We start from the raw sequence: 16,673 nt of genomic DNA, 5'->3' as shown, positions 1-16,673 counted from the left end.
ACTACAATAAGTAGCACATCAAACAACTGTTGTTTCAACTATTTGTAATTTTACACGAAAACTAAATCAATAGATAAGCAAAAAATAACTTAAATCTTATGGAGTCAAAACAGATAACTGGTAGACTGGACCAATTTTTTAGTTAATAAAAATTGACTTTTCAGTTTTAAAAGTTTTCGATATTAGGGGAAAATTCATGTTAAAAGAAAAAACTTTATTTAGACATGCCTATACAGTAACATATCAGTTTGTTTTGTTTTAAATTCAATTAAAATCATCAGGCCCTGGAGCTCAATTATGCATTGACTTCATGTCTGAACATAAACTCGGATATTGTTTTGATGCGAGGCTTCAAATTACTTCTCAATCTTAATTTCAGGCTTAATAAGCTGCAAATGTTACCACCCATCCCGTCACAGTCTATAAAAGAGATAAGCAAGGACTACACCCAAGAACCTCAAAATTGTGTCCAGCTTTGGTTCAATTTTGTTTCCATTTTGTTAGATGGATTTGTAGTGTGGGTTTTAAAGGCACTGAACACATTTTGATAACTGTCAAAGACCAGGTATCTCAATTGGTGTATCCCAACATATGCACAAAATAACAAAGTGAAAACTTTGACTTAATTTGACATCACTGCAACAGAATAATGGAAGAAAAAACACATTTGGTTGAAAAAATAGTTATGCTTTTAAATGCCTACCAAAAGGCTTCATGCCCGGCTTTTAACATTTAAGTTAGAAATAATCTCTTTCTCAAAACTTAACTTCAGAGGGAGCCGTTTCTCACAGTGTTTTATACTATCAACAGCTCCCCATTGCTCGTTAAAGGCAGTGAACACTATTGGTAATTTTCAAAGACTAGCCTTCACAGTTGGTGTATCTCAACATATGCATAAAGTAACTAACCTGTGAAAATTTGATCTCAATCGGTCATCAAAGTTGCGAGATAACAATGAAAGAAGAAAACACCCTTGTCACACGAAGTTGTGTGCGTTTAGATGGTTTATTTCGAGACCTCAAGGTCTAAATCTGAGGTCTCGAAATCAAATTCGTGGAAAATTACTTCTTTCTCCAAAACTATGGCACTTCAGAGGGAGCTGTTTCTCACAATGTTTTATACCACAAACCTCTCCCCATTACTTGTCACCAAGAAAGGTTTTATGCTAATAATTATTTTGAGTAATTACCAATAGTGTCCACTGCCTTTAACCAATAGTGTCCAATACCTTTAACTTAGCCCAGGTTCTCCATTACCTTGCTGCTTATCTAAACTTCACTGAGGGAGACATCTTACTCTCTGGTGATATGTAGTTACATCCGATGCTCGGCTCTGCCCGGGTGTGCCTTGATCCACCCAGGTCTGTAACAGTCCCGATAAGAGACGGAAGCGAATCACTCCACCTCAATCATTATGAAAAACATCCTTCCTCTATAGATGGACCTTTTCATCATCAACAAAATCCTATAATTCAAATGAATTTGATTCAAATGCATGTTGAGATGTCAATAAAGGCACTGAACACTATTGGTAATTACTCAAAATAATTGTAAGCATAACAATTTACTTGGTAACGAGCAATGGAGAGTTGTTGATGAAACGGCTCCCTCTGAAGTAACCGTAAAGGCCCTTCGGCTAGGGCCTTTATCACACGGCAATTCGACCCTGCCTGTTTTAAACGGCCGTGAAAGAACTAGTATAGCTACCCTTTTATTCCCTTATTTATTCATGTTCATTAACTAAAACTGTGTATGTTATCAATTCTCCATCAAAAGCCATACGAGAAAGCTCACAATCTCGCACCAATAACTAAACCATAACTCTTGTTAACAACGATTGAACTTTTGGCTCATCACAACCCTGAATCGGAGCCGGGTGGTGGGGGTAAAAAGGCACCTGTAACTATCCCCACTAAACATGATCACATTGCCCCGTGTTCGGTGGCTCCATCACAAATCCTCTAAGTGGGCTTTTTCTAGCTGGCAACTTTCCAAAAAAAGTGCACAAAAAAAGTGCACAAAAACAGAGACCGATAAAACATAACCCGACGTTTACTTGTTTTCTACTTTGGTTCGTGACGTCACCAATAAGTTGAGAGCCCAGCACGCACCACCACGATGTGGAGTGTAAATTATGATCGTTTCCTCCTCATAACTATGCACTCGCTCACAGCTGAGTGAAGAATGTTCTCCCTTTGCACTAACCGGGCAAACTCTACATGCCCTCTACTAGACATTGACGCAAACAAGCAACTTATTTGTCGTTGTTTCGTCCAAACTGATTAAGACATGTGGCCAATTGTTAGCAATATGACAAGGTCACGCTTTATTCTGTGACGATCAATCAATGCCAACTTGCTTCGAAACAAGTGGCTGCTGGATGGCACAAGTTGGAACAACAGCACCCCTGGCTTACCATATCATCAACGGAGAAATGTTGGGGTTTGATTTGTCGAAACAAATGCTATCTGATGAAGACAACTCAATCTGAACTTGTGTTCGTTTTTTTGTTAGTTTGTTTGCTTGTTTATTTATTTATTTCCATTATGCTAGATAATCAAAACAACTCAATCTGAACATATTGTGTTCGTTTTTTGTTAGTTTGTTTATTTCTATTATGTTAGCTAACCAAGACAACTCAATCTGAACTTGTTTTTGTATTCGTTTTGTTTTTGTTTGTTTTTTGGTCCATTATCACAACTAGACAATCTGTTAATACATGAATTTGGGAAAATTCATGGCACCAGGAACCATTCTAGGCTTACATCACAGTGGGCCTGGGCCCAATCTTACGAAGAAGTAATTTCTGATGAGTCTTTGCGCTTTCAAGAGAGCTAAGATTGGTCTTAAGGGCACTATTGGTCATTACTCAAAATAATTGTTAGTATAAAAACTGACTTGGTAACGAGCAATGGCTAGCTGTTAATAGTTTAAAACAGTGTGAGAAACGGCTCCCTCCGAAGTAACATAGTTTTTGAGAAAGAAGTAATTTATCACTCAAATATTTGAATTAAATAAGAGACCTCAGCTAAGGTCTCGAATTCAAGGCATCTGCATGGAAGCACACAACTTGTGCAACAAGGGTGTTTTTTCTTCCATTATTCTTTTGAGTCCAAATGTTCACAGTTTTTTGTTTTATGCATTATGTTGAGGAGTGACAATGTCTTTGATAATTATCAGTACATTTAAAATGTTGATTGAAATACCAAAACGGATTATCGATGTTGAAAAGGTTAGAACTGTTGATAACACTCTGATATAGAACGTGCCATTTACCCCCCCCCCCCCCCCTGTATCCATCCAGAGGCGGGGCCATGATTCAGCATCGCGCATATCAGAATTTCACAACCTCCCAACTGTCTATCAAACATCCGTAATTTCATAACATGCCAACTATCACGTCCATATTTTGGATTTGACTGATTTCCAGGTAACAAACTCCGGGTCCCCAGAGAGAACAGCCACTAGGGAAGGGCATGCCGTGATCCGCGAGGCCGGGCCCCGTGTTGAAGTCAGGCCCCAGCGCGGTGTGTAACAAAGTAATTCCGCCAAATCTCTCCTAGTCCTACCGATGATGACTAAAAAAAATGTACTGACTCAACACTGGGCAAGCTGCCAGAATATTGGTACGCGTTTCGTAAGATCCCTCCACTCAAAAACATATGATTGCAAGTCCCAAGATGACTGGATATAATCAGTGCAGAAACGTCAGGAAAAGTTCACAGTGGGGACTTGCTTCGTTGGTTCGTACCCACCTGCCTCACAAGGTGTAAACACGAGTTTGTGCGCTCAAATGGAAATGATAAAAACGTGCTCGCTCGTGGTCCCAAGTGAATATTGACACATTGTAGAAAAATTCTGGGGAAAAAAACTTTCCGTTTGTGAGTGCAAGAGATAAATAAACTGATGAGCGGATGACCTATGAAATCAATTTGATGCGTGCTCGATCGATGTGTAATTGTGAAAACAGAAGCTGTAAGGGACTTTTATAAGTCAGTCCCAAAATTGGACTAACTATAAACCAACAGTCCCGTTTTTTTGTACGAGAGTAGAGCCCGATTTCATAAAACATTCATAGACAATGTGCTCAACAATTTATTGCAAACCAGAAATAAAATTCAATCAAAACTGGTGTTAACTTACCTCCCACTGTTAATAGTGAGGACGTCGATGATTTAAAATGAAATGTCTTGACGCCAAATTTCCCTTACTTAAACAAAATGTGGCAGAACATCTATAGTCAACGTGTCGCCCCATTACAAAAAAAAATGCAGCACTCTATTGCCCATTTCTCGCTTGGAGAAAAGATATGGGATAGGCGGAAATGCACTGAAACTACTCACTTCTTACCTTAAAAACAGAAGTCACTCTGTAGTTATTGGAAGCTCTAAATCTCATATTTATTCATCCACCCATGGTGTCCCTCAGGGCTCTGTCATAGGCCCTTTGGCATTCACTTTGTATTCAGCACCACTGCAGGACATTATTTCTCATCACAATTTGAAATGTATGATGTATGCAGACGATACTCAAGTTTATGTATTCATTGAAGATGGTAAACAATATGATGCGGTTCAAAAACTACAGGCTTGTGTTTTAGATATACAATATTGGTCTGTTCAGAATGATCTCAAACTTAGTGCAGATAAAACTGAGGTTCTTCACTTTACCAGTAAATTCAGACAGAGTCATCAACTCGAGTCTTTCATCCTTGATGACATGGCTGTCATTACAGTGGCAGATTCTGCCAGAAATCTTGGCGTCAAACTTGATAACCATCTTACAATGCATGCTTATGTAAATGATACCTGTAGAGCTGCTTCATTTGCATTTCATAAAATTGGTACAATACGGTCATTCTTAAACAAGAAATCAACAGAAAGACTCGTCCATGCACATGTAATGTCTCACATTGATTTTTGTAACAGCATTTTGTATGGTCTTCCTGATGTACATATTAACAAGCTTCAGAGAATCCAAAACTCTGCTGCTAGATTGGTGACACGTACTCAAAAGCGTGAACACATTTCTCCTATTTTGCATGATTTACATTGGCTTCCGATAAAACACCGTATTCAGTATAAGATACTTTCATTAACTTTCTTATGTTTGCAAGGTTTAGGCCCAACTTATCTCCAGGAACTCATCCAAAAATATCATCCAGTTCGTAATCTCTGCTTTAAATCCAGGTCTCTCTTAGTTTGTCCCTCGACGTTTACTAAATTTTATGGGGCCAGAGCTTTTGCAGCAGCAGCAGCAGAATTATGGAATAGTCTTCGGACACCATAAAACAAGCTCAATCAGTGAATTTATTTAAGACAAAGTTAAAAACACATTTATTTTTGCAATAGCCTTCAGTACTTCTTTCTGTATCAACTAAATTTTCCTTTTGTATTTACTTCACATCTCTATTAACTTTTACTTCTCTTTTGTTTTCATCTCAAAGCGCATAGGGACTTCTCTGTGATTGTGATATGCGCTCTACAAAAATAGTTTATTATTATTAAATATATCTAATAGGGGACTGATGGGACGCTAGGTGGCAGCAGACTTACCAGGTAAAAATCCATTGTTCTCGGTAATGTGCGCATGCTCAGAACGACGTAAACAATGGCAATTTACCTGGTAAGTCTGCTGCCACCTAGCGTCCCAAAGTCTCACATTGAAAATAATAGACTAGTGTTAGATGAGTTAAATATTGTTTATGCTGTAAAGCGCGTTGAGGCTTGCATGCGGCTCTCTTTAATTTATTATTTTATTAAAGAGATGCAACAATTAGCAAATGATCTAGATATGATCTTTAAGATGTCAGAGTCGTCATCGCCCTTCTAAGTCTATATTATTTGAGTGAGGGGAAAAATAGATATGGGGTGGGTTCGTAAGTCGTTGCTATTGTTTGTAGTAATTTCTAAAACTCTATTTCATGTTTTGTCCAAACGTGTCAAACATAATTATTTCCTGGTACAAACGCTGTTTTAAAGACACTGGACACTGTTGGTAATTGTCAAAGACCAGTCTTTTCACTTGGTGTATCTCAACATATGCACAAAACATTAACAAACCTGTGAACATTTGAGCTCAATTGGTCGTCGAAGTTGTAAGATAATAATGAAAGCAAAAACACCTTTGGTCACACGAAGCTGTGTGCTTTCAGATGATTGATTTCGAGACCTCAAATTCTGAACTTGAGGTCTCGAAATCAAATTCGTGAAAAATTATTTCGTTCTCGAAAACTACGCCACTTCAGAGGGAGCTGTTTCTCACAATGTTTTATGATATCACCTCTCCCCATAACTCGTCACCAAGTAAGGTTTTATGCTAACAATTATTTTGAGTAATTACCAATAGTGTCCACTGCCATACTATAATGTTCTCATACCATTCACGTCCTGAAATTAAGTGAACGGTTTAACAGGTACAACATTTGCATCGGGGATGAAGAATACTAATTTGGTTTTATCACACATAACATCAATGTACGGTAAATACTCTATGCACCCCCCACCACCCTGTCCCACGGTGCGTATCGCACATCGATGGGTACCGTCTTTCCAGAGTGTCTCTGGTGAACGGTACAATTTTCCAAAAGTTGCATTTGAATTCGTTACACTATTCCTCGTGAAAAAAACTCACAGAACAACAGATTTGTAAATTTTTCTTGATATACTGTAAAGCAACATTGGTTATATTGTTGTCCTTCAAAAATTTGGTCGAGTCTTGATATTTTCTGTCTTGTTATATTTTGTAGTTTTCCATCTGTTCATTTCAGGGATACCTGACTTGTGTATACATTATGAAATAACATTTCTCACTCCTTTCTCCCTCCCTAGAGATTCCACTGCCCTCAGAATGACTCCACCTGGCGAGGGGGGGATTGCCAATCGTTTATCCCCCCGTACCATGGCTTCATATCACGGTCGGTGGTTGCGATATCTTGACGAGGGTTGGACCAGGCTGACTTGAGAAAGTTCCAAGAGCCAATCACTGCAGCCGGTTCGGTCTTTATATAACTTGCTTTATTTTGGTAGTGTCACAACATAACCTTGTGGAACTTCGGATCACCGTTTCGTCTCTTGATAAAGAAAAAGTGAGTACTCTTCTGTTTGTTTATTTATATTCGTGGAACACAAGCTCTGTAGCGTATTGAAAAAAAAAGATAGACGCGATGGTTAAACGAAATTGATTTTGTAATGTTTTCAACAAATCCTTTACAGATAATAATTGCGTCAGTGCATTGAAAATAATATTACTTTGGTTTTGCGGGTTTTTTTTTAAAGCAGCACTTTGACAGCACTGAGTGCGGCTTATTATTATTTTTATATGAAAGGGTAAATTCATAAATCTGCATGTCCTTTTATAAATGTTTTCGCAAATTTGAAAATAGCTCTCAAAATTATTTATGTTTTCACTAACCATGACCATTTTTTCCGCTTCAAAATCTTTAATCATTGACTTATTTATTGTGGTTGATGACCTTTTTTGAAAGCGAGGAAATCGATATTGCATTACGGCTCCCAATATTGACGCAAGAATTATCAGGTGTGCCCATTGCGGGGGCTCGCCCCCTAAACCCATTCGTGCAAATTGACTTCCATTTAGCGAGAACAACAACTTAAGGATTTATGGACAAATATTACTGTAGCGTTTAAAGCACTGGACACTATTGGTAATTACTCAAAATAATTATTAGCATAAAAACTTTCTTGGTAACAAGCAATGGAGAGATGTTGATAGTATAAAACATCGTGAGCAACGGCTACCTCTGAGGTAACGAAGTTTTCGAGAAAGAAGTAATTTTCCACTGAAATGTTTTACTCAAATGGTCATCAAATTTGCAAGAGAATTGGGAAAAACACCCTTGTTGCACAAAATAATGGTAGAAATTACCTCTTTCTCAAAAAACAACATTACTTTACAGGGAGCCATTTCTAACAATGTTTTATACTATCAACAAGTCTCCATTGCTTGTTACCAAGTAAGGTTTTATGCTAATAATTATTTTGAGTAATTACCAATAGTGTCCATGCCTTTAATGTCAACTTAAGATCTGAGTTTGCTTAAAGGCACTGGGCACTATTGGTAATTAAATAATAATAGGTGTTTCATGTTGGGAGTCTCACAGAATTCTCACCAGCCCACTCCATAAATACCATCTGCATGCTTTAGAAAACACTGATCGCATCGTTTGTTCGATCTGTTTTGTCACAGTTTCTCCTGTTTACTTTCTGTTTGCCGCTTGCTTACTAAGTGTGGAATGGGTACCATTTCAGCAAAACAATATATATTTTTTTCATCCTCATTATTGGGCTTACATGAACAGTTTATCAGCAGCGGCAATTAAGGTATGGATCGCAGTCCAAACACATTATTGCAGCTTTGACAATTATTCATACGAAAATTTGTCCAAAGTTTGGCCAATATATTTAGCTGACCTGTATCTGTTCTTGGAGGCCTTGATCGCATCGGAATTTATTTGTGTATCTATTAAATAGAAAATCATACAGATTTTAGAATTATTTGATTACTTGATATAATAAAGGTTTTCTCGGTCAATTTCGGCAAATGAGCAGTCAATTTCATTCTCATGCGTTCGAATTAAAACTGATTTTCCTCTCCAGTTGTAACTGCGTTTCAAATTCAGAATTCGGCCGTTCAATTTCGTTTTGAGTCGAGTCAAATTCCTTAGGCACTCTGCTCAATTTAGCGTACGTCATTCTTTTTCGTGACACACACGCCTCAAGAAGCGTCTGTGAATTTGAATGCTGCTTTGATGAATTTTGTTAACTCGAATAACGTAAAAGTACATTTGACTAGTCTTAAAACGAAATCTAATGACCCTTTTCAGTAGCATTCAATTTCGTGCCAAATAGAATACGCTGGTGGTTAAAAGGGCTGCTCATTTTCCGAAATTGACCGAGAAAACCTATATTACGGGTATTGACTTGTTTCGTTTATTATAATAAATTTAATGTGTGCATTTTGAACAACAGCGTCTGGCAGCACGTCTTTTTTCATGATGACGTGGACACCCTTGTCACACGAAGTTGTGTGCTTTCAGATGCTTGAGTTCGAGACCCCAAAATCAAATTCTGAGGTCTCGAAATCAAATTCAAATATATTAGTGAGACATAATTCTTTCTCGAAAACGACGTTACTTTAGAGGGTGCCGTTTTCTCAAAATGTGTTATACTATCAACATCTCTCCATTGAACCTAACAAGTAAGTTGTTATGCTGACAATTATTTTGAGAAATTACCACTAGTATCCAGTGTCTTTAATTACTCACATAAACTGCATTGCAAGAAAGCGGTCATCAGATTTTATTGAAACAAAATGTTCCGACGGAAGCATTTCTCTTGCCGCACGCACCGCTGAATTCAAGGGGGGCTTATAGGGGGGTATAGCCCAACCACGTGCCCGCCCAGTGCCCACCCAGTGCCCACCCAAACCTAAAGGAACACGTTGCCTTGGATCGGACGAGTTGGTCAAAACAAAAGCGTTTGTAACCGTTTTTTATAAAATGCATATGGTTGGAAAGATGTTTTAAAAGTAGAATACAATGATCCACACAAGTTTGCCTCGAAATTGCGTGGTTTTCCTTCTACTGTGCGAACTAACATAGTCGGCCATTTATGGGAGTCAAAATTTTTACCCCCATAAATGGCCGACGTGTTAGTCGACGAGGTAAAAGGAAAACCACGCAATTTCGAGGCATGTTTGTGTGGATCATTGTATTCTACTTTTACAACATCTTTCTACCCATATGCATTTTATAAAAAACGGTTACAAACGCTTTTCAAAGACCAACTCGACCGATCCAAGGCAACGTGTTCCTTTAATCCCTGGCTATTGTCGCTATAAGGTGTTTCCTCGTTTGCAACCAGTCCTACTTTAAAGGCACTGGACACTATTGGTAATTACTCAAAACAATTGTAAGCTCAAAAACTGTCTAGGTAATGAGCAACGGAGAGCTGTTGATTGTATAAAACATTGTGAGAAACGGCTCCTTCTGAAGTAACGTTTGAGTAAATGGTAATTTCTCACTCAAATACTAAACACTTCGGACCTGAAGACTTCTAATAGGCATCTGAAAGTACACAAATGTGTGCAACACAAGGGTGTTTTTTCTTTCATTATTCTCTTGCAACTTCGATGACCAATACAGTCCAACCAACTTGTTATGCTATGCATTATATCGGGATACACCAAGTGAGAATACTGGTCTTTGACAAATACCGAACGTGTCCAGTGCCTTTAAAGACAGTGGACACTATTGGTAATTGTCAAAGACTAGTCTTCACAGTTGGTGTATCTCAACATATGCATAAAATAACAAACCTGTGAAAATTTGAGCTCAATCGGTCATCGAACTTGCGAGATAATAATGAAAGAAAAAATACCCTTGTCACACGAAGTTGTGTGCGTTAAGATAGTTGATTTCGAGACCTCAAATTCTAAACTTGAGGTCTCGAAATCAAATTCGTTGAAAATTACTTCTCTCTCGAAAACTATGGCACTTCAGAGGGAGCCATTTCTCACAATGTTTTATACCATCAACCTCTCCCCATTACTCGTCACCAAGAAAGGTTTTACGCTAATAATTATTTCGAGTAATTACCAATAGTGTCCAGTGCCTTTAAAGGATCAAGACTTGTTCAAAACGAACCGGAGCCTATCGGGTTACAGTCCCAACCTGATTAAGCCTGTATAAGTATACATCTAGAGGTTTTCCGGCCCTCGTTACCCCCATCTGTGGGTTTCCTACCCACACCATCTAAAATAGCCACCCTCCCCCCACCCCCATTCCCAAAGGGACCCCCATTTTCACCACAACTTTTTAGAACTTACAAAACATGACGCACTGGTCTGTGTTCTGATAAATGTTGGCAATAATTGATGTTCTTTTTTAGTAACGAGTTAGCGGATGTTTTGATAATATTTTGAGATGTCTGCAAGTTCTCATAAACTGTCTGTGATGTATCGATATGAAGGCGTAATGACAGTGGTTGATGTTGAAATGTTTTCACAAGTTGCCGTAACTTTTTCCCTGGGCCCCCTACAAACCAGAATGATAATTTCATTTTTTCCCCTCAACAAATTAATTCATATATCAGGGGGACTCATTGTCTGTTGGGGATAAGATGTATACCCATAATTTGTCTTTCTGAGTACAGTTGTGATACTACAAAACACTGCAAGTAATTCGTAAACTACAAGCAAAACGTTTGATCCGATATGGGAGATGACGCAAACAGCATGTTAATTGTTAAATAATCTTTTTACTTCAACACTTGGGGTGTTATTGTCACACCCAATGTAGCCTCAAAATTAACACCATGTGGTGTCAAAACAACACCATGATAATTGTGTTGGCAGAAATTTGTGTTATTTTAACACTAGGGGCCTATGTTTTAAATGTTGGTTCTTGTTTGGTATTTATGGTGTCAACGCTAACAACCCTTGCAGAATGGTTAATATTCATGAATATATTTGAATATTTATGACTTACAAATGTTTGGAATCCACTCGGTTTCCCACCACTTCAGCTCATGGTCTACCGTATCAGTACCCCCTACGTCTCAGTCAAATCCCCAACCTCCCCTTTAATTGGTCCGAGCAATCACCACTTCTTGGTACAACAATGAACTCTGTTTAGTGCCGGCCGACCTTCGCATGACATTGCTTGACGATCACATTCTATCAATCTTTCGTCTGCAACATTGAAGCCGTGGGATATTAACGCATGTGTATTAAGTAATTAATACACCTACAGGGTCGAGATTTACTCCGACGAGCGAAGCCAGTGTAGTTGACAGAGTTCAGTTTCACATATCTGCTAGCAGAAGAGTGTGCTTAAAGACACTGGGTACTATTGGTAATTGGCAAATACCAGTCTTCTCTGTTGGTATGCATAAAATAACACCCTTGAGTTCGATTGGTCGTCGGCGTTGCAAGAAAACTATGAAAGAAAAAACACACTTGTCACACGAAGTTGTGTGCTTTCAGATGCTTTTTTTCGAGACCTCAAATTCTAAACTTGAGGTCTCGAAATCAAATTCGTGGAAAATTACTTCTTTTCGAAAACTACGCAACTTCAGAGGGAGCCACTTCTCACAATGTTTTATACTATCAATCTCTCCCCATTACTCGTTACCAAGAAAGGTTTTACGTTAATAATTATTTTGAGTAATTACCAATAGTGTCCGCTGCCTTTAAACATGTATAGCTATAATAATCAAAGACAAACAGCATCTTATATGCTATCAGCTTAGCAAGTACACCTAAATTGGTACTGAACCCAAACGAAACCTTAAACAACTCTAATCGTATTTTGGTTTTTGGTTTAAAGAATGTTTTCTTAACGAATTTTAAATAACGTGTGAAAAATCATGTCCGCGCAGGAACAATAATTCATAATTTGTGGACACAATCTGAGATGAAACCTTTCTCACAGAGTGAAATGTTTTTTAATCCCTCTCTCTAAAACCACATTTCCTTGAAGGAAATCGTTTCTCAAAATGTTATCTGCAGTGCTTCTTGGTATAGGCAAGTTTTTATGTTCATTCATTCTTGGAGCAATTACCAATAAGCACCATCTCTTCAACATACTCACATTTCCCTGAAAGAGAACCTCCCAAATAAGCTCAGGTACCACCATAAGGTCACACTCTTACGTTACGTGTTCAAAAATTCATGGAAAACTTTTGGGAAACAAATCCACAGCTGGAAAATCGTGTTAGTGACGAGAATGTTGGGTTTTTAAATGTATGTTTTCCAAGAATTTCTGGAAGGAAGCTTCAACAAATGTCTTCGTTGAATGTAATTCCTTCGAGACGAAGGAACGTGACGCATATGACGTCACCGAGAATTGCTCACCTTGCTCCGTGTTGCATTGAACAGAAAATGTCCATAGGCATGTAGGGCTTGGCTTTTATTAACGTTCTTCTTAGACTATAACTCGGAACCAAACATTTCTGAAATGCGTTTTTACGATACATTGTGATTTTTGATAAAATATGCAATCTGCGTATTTGGTGTCGAAAACAACAGGTACGTTGCAATAAACGGCCAAATAAAGCCTGTAAGCGGCCATTAACAGAATTGTCAATATAATTATAGATATCAATGTTTCAATCACACTGCTGCTGACCGCAAGCAGCAAATGGTCTGCCAACTTGCAGGTGGGTTTTGTAAGTGTAAGCAGAATGGTGACGCAACAGCGCAAATCTGCTGTGAATGCGCGCGCGCGCTGTAAACTCTTTTCGATCGTGTTCACTCACTATCCTATGATTTTCGGCTATTATAAGTAAGCGCAACAATTCGCTCACAGATAAAAAAAGCTTTATGGAATTGGGCCGTGTATCGACCGTGCAATTCTTGCGCAAATTCAAACATTTTATTATAGGGGGTGGGGGGCCTTAAATTCCAATGGAGGCAAAATGGTTATACTATAGTAACGCTGCAGAATCAAATCCACGTGCTTTAAAACGGACACCAATATTATAAAAGTAATGCCCAAGTTCTTTTGCAGCGAATGAAACTTTGGAATGGCAAGTATTGATTATCCCCCCCACCCACCCCAAGTCGGTATGGACTCGGGAAACCTAAATGTAAACACAAACACACTCACCACAAACTCACCAGTTGCTTAAACAGAGATAGACACAGAACAAACTTTCTTTCGACAAGGGTAGCAGAATATTTTCCCAAAGTTTGGCAAGCATTATTGTGATGATGGAGGCGCGTGCCTCAACCTAATGCAATAATGACCTTCTCACAGTGCAAACTTAATTGTTCCTATCATCTTGAATCAACCCGAAGCCCAGTGAAAACACTTTATCATCACATCACTGTTACAGAACCACCCCTTGATGTTTGTCAACATGACGGGGTTGTTGCAGCACAGTGACAAGGGGATCGGTTTGTGTTTTCTGGGTGTCTTTTATATGAGTTCCTTGTTGCTCAAACAGCTCAACGCAAAAAGAGAGGGGGTTCAAGCAGAGTTTATGCGGAAATCAGAGCACTACGGCCCGGGTTTCACTCCCAAGCCTTTGGGTGTACTACGGTTGTAGTCCTTGACAAATATGAACGATGACTCAGAATTTTGAGTGTTGTGTTGCGGGGGAGGGGGGGGGGGGGGGCTAGGAGATGGGGTTGACGGAGAGGTAGATCTTGGAAATATCCCAGATCATATAAAAATAATGTTATGCGTGTGGTGGATAAATGACTGTTAATCAGTGAGCCCCAACTACCAAAGCTGTTTAGTTCTTAGTTTTTGTTTACTTTTTCTGTGACGTCACTCTACTGATAAAAGTGTAGATTATTTTTACGAATCTACACTCAACTGTAGTTTCGTTACGTTACAAACTGAAGTGATAGTTTAACTTCAAAGTGAATGTCTTTCCAAGTTGAAAGACAACATCATGTGCAAAATACAGCTGAAACCTGTTATTGTTTTTAATTTATCTTTATTACAGTGTTTCACTCATGTGTTATCATCACAATCATTCTCTGTCTTTCTTCCTGGAAATAATTTTTTTTTTTTTTTTTTTTTTTTAACGAGCAAGCTTGTATGAGACACCAGACCTTTCACAGTGCTGCCATTTTAGAATGGCAAAGGTATAACCTTTTCAAGGAAAACTTCCGGTGTTGTTACCTCGTAGGACTGTATGTGATGGGGTTACATATTATCTCAAAATCTTTCCGTTGGTAAGATTATGAAATCTCCATCACTCCTCATATTTTGAAGAAAAAATTGACGTCACAGGGCTCTGCACTCGCAGCGGATGTTCCGTATAGGTGTTGAGCACAAGTCAACTGATGTGAATTATTTGTTGCGGATTTGTGACGTCAACATTCGCAAGAAGTATGAACCGGGGTTAAATTGTCATAAAGACGCTTACGTGTGATGTTTGAGACATTGCAAGGTGATGTATCAGTGATATACACTTGGTTTTATATACGTGGCTTTTGCATTACGTAAAAGCAGCGTTTACGGAATAGAAATTCTGCTAATGGCCGCTCATTGGGCAGCACAGGCTTTATGAAATCAGGCCCTTGTTTCAGTCGTGATATTTTGCCGAAGTATGGAAGCTCATTTCAGGTAGACCTTACACCGACCACCCGCGACCATACACGGTACATAAAACGCAAAGTTTTGCAAACGTAACCCATTTAGTGGTGCACCAGTTGATCCCCCTGTAGATTAGACCAGATGAAGGGGGGTAACCTCCATCTGGAGTAGCAAACAGCGGTTGATTTAGTTTCTTGATTGAGAAGGATCATAATCTTAAGAATTCTTTCCATAACTCTCGACCATACCCTGCCAGATTTACAAGTACGGTGCGGTTACGTATCGGGCTGGGCCCAATTTCCTAGAGCTGCTCAAGCAGAAAATATTGCTTACAATTTTCTGCTAAACAGAAAAGAGTAGGATACCAGTCACAAATTGTACATGTGACATGGTAGTTTGGCTGGTTTAATATTTTTAGGAAATTTTTAATAAATTTATATTTTTTTCCTGCTTTAGCAGCTCTAATAAATTGGGCCCTGGTATCAAGAGGGTGGCCCAACACGAAAAAAAAAAAACACGGAAAAAAAACCTGGCTCGTAGCCAGTTACTCTCCATGCACCGTGATCCTGATTTTCTCTTTCCCCGAGAGAGAAAGTCCAAGTAATTAGGAAGTTGGCATAGAACTCGGGTTTACTGTCCCGTGTTCTACAACAAGTGTATCGCCCAGCACGTTGGGACCGAATTGAGATCTCAAAACTCCTTGCAGACCTGTCATCGTTTTATGACTTGTAGATTTTTCAAACTTCAACAGGCCCCTGATCTCCTCCCGTTGTTGCATGCACCCCACTCTAGGTCAGTGTGTCGAGAGGGTCTTTGGGTTGACAAGGTATAACAAGTGGGATCTGACATCAGTAATACCTACTCGACACGAACAGAGCACTGATTGCTATCACAGCGGGAGTTAAAGGCCTATGTATCATTATGCATATAGCTATAGATAATCCTAGCCAAGACTTGGGTTTTTAGTCCCTAAACACCCCCACCCAATCGACCTATATTATTTGGGGCTCCTATAGTGTTTTAATCTACTGGTTTACAGTAGTGAATGGAATTAAAGCGAAGTACTGGCATGATTTGTGATCTTATTAGATATCTTACACTTTTCACCCTACAATTTTAGTCGTGTTCCCGGAAATGAAAACTGGTTCGCAGGATACAGGAGCAAGATATTATACCTGATGGTCTCAGTTTGGTTTAAGTTCACTCTTTCGGCTTGGCTCCGTCAGTTATTTCGAAAATATGAGTTACCCGCTGCTATATATTAATGGTTTGAACTGCCTCTGTTGGGCTAGCCTGGAGAACGGTGGGTAAACGACAATGCTTAAGCAATGCAAAGGTCGTGGGTTCTAAACCCTCCAAGTGATTTGCCTGTTGATCTTTTTTTCTTTTCTTTTCATTTTTACAGAACTCGGGAAAGTACTGAGTATTGCAGTGCTTAATTACAGTTTTTAATTCACATCGTTGAAAGGTTAAAACAAATGATATACTCGTTATCTACTAGTACATCAAAACATGTGTTGTTGGTGTACGGGACTTCAAACGGACGGATCGAGCCTATAAATACCAGATAAACGAGTTCCACCAAAAGTACATTACGTAGT

General features: G+C 38.8%; 1 protein-coding gene across 1 annotated transcript in view; it reads left to right on the top strand.

Annotated features, from left to right (window-relative positions):
* The first annotated feature begins 7,050 nt into the window (after positions 1 to 7,050).
* The window catches only part of LOC139939099 (long-chain fatty acid transport protein 2-like), a 61,948-nt gene continuing 52,325 nt past the window's right edge, over positions 7,051 to 16,673 (top strand). Inside the window, exon 1 of the mRNA XM_071934836.1 lies at positions 7,051 to 7,086. The gene's annotated coding sequence lies outside the window, so the exon portion shown is untranslated. The remainder of the gene's footprint in view (positions 7,087 to 16,673) is intronic.

This window comes from Asterias amurensis, chromosome 6 (genome assembly GCF_032118995.1).
Source record: "Asterias amurensis chromosome 6, ASM3211899v1".
NCBI lineage: Eukaryota > Metazoa > Echinodermata > Asteroidea > Forcipulatida > Asteriidae > Asterias > Asterias amurensis.
This window is presented reverse-complemented; position numbering and strand designations above follow the sequence as displayed.